Source organism: Poromitra crassiceps, assembly GCF_964638095.1.
Source record: "Poromitra crassiceps genome assembly, chromosome: 26".
NCBI lineage: Eukaryota > Metazoa > Chordata > Actinopteri > Beryciformes > Melamphaidae > Poromitra > Poromitra crassiceps.
In genome coordinates, this window is record NC_139640.1 from 14,816,013 (window position 1) to 14,816,930 (window position 918).

Sequence of the window (918 nt, forward strand, 5' to 3'; positions counted from 1 at the left end):
GAGCAGCAGACTGTGAAGAACTTTGTGAGCAGAGCAGAGCAGAGGCGAGGCTGCAGCTGGTGTGTGTGTGTGCAGAAGAGGAAAGGGCTGCGATGCAGGAAGTCCCAAACCGCTACGTCTGCAGAAACACAGGAGGAGGAACAACAGACTGGAGGGATGGATGGAAAGTAACAACTATTCGATTAACCTTTGAGCCTCCGTCGCTCCTCTGACTTCACAAGAAACGGTCACAAGACTACAGATCGTATAACATCACCAGTGACAGACAGTGTGAAGAGAGGGGAGGGCGGTGCGTGTGTGTGGAGGAGATGATCTAGCTGTTGCTCTCGACGGGATCAACTAAACAAACACACAACTTGGCCCAGATCATCTGAAAACTAACGGTGTGTATTGAAATATTTTATATTTGATTTAGCTTGCGATGATGAATCATGGATGCTTTTTTTCCACTCTTTCTTTCTTTCTTTCTTTCTTTCTTTCTTTCTTTCTTTCTTTCTTTCTTTCTTTCTTTCTTTCTCTTGCGTGCTTGCTTGCATGGACTTATTGCACAAATGCAATTCTTCTCCTCCTCTTCTTCTTCGCCAACTAATGATGAACACAAACGCTTGCATGTTGATAAGGAGTCTAATCTGTGTGTGTGTGTGTGTGTGTGTCTGTGTGTGTGTGTGTGTCTGTCTGCCTGTCTGTCTGTCTGTCTGACTGACTGACTGACTGACTGACTGTGATTGATTTCCTTCCTTGGACACGTTTTTGTCCAGTGTTGTGTCTTCTTTGACATTGTGGCTGCAGCAACATCAACAGGTCGCCATTGTAAATAAGAATTTGTTCTTAATGACTTACCTGGTTAAATGAAGGTTAAATAAAATAAAAAATAAAATAAAAAAACATGACAAACAGAAGTACTCTTAATGTTTTTAT

At 42.4% G+C, this 918-nt stretch overlaps 1 protein-coding gene across 1 annotated transcript in view; it reads left to right on the forward strand.

The window, feature by feature from the left end:
- The first annotated feature begins 244 nt into the window (after positions 1-244).
- Positions 245-918, forward strand: part of tpte (transmembrane phosphatase with tensin homology) — a 26,565-nt gene continuing 25,891 nt past the window's right edge. Inside the window, exon 1 of the mRNA XM_083661297.1 lies at positions 245-383. The gene's annotated coding sequence lies outside the window, so the exon portion shown is untranslated. The remainder of the gene's footprint in view (positions 384-918) is intronic.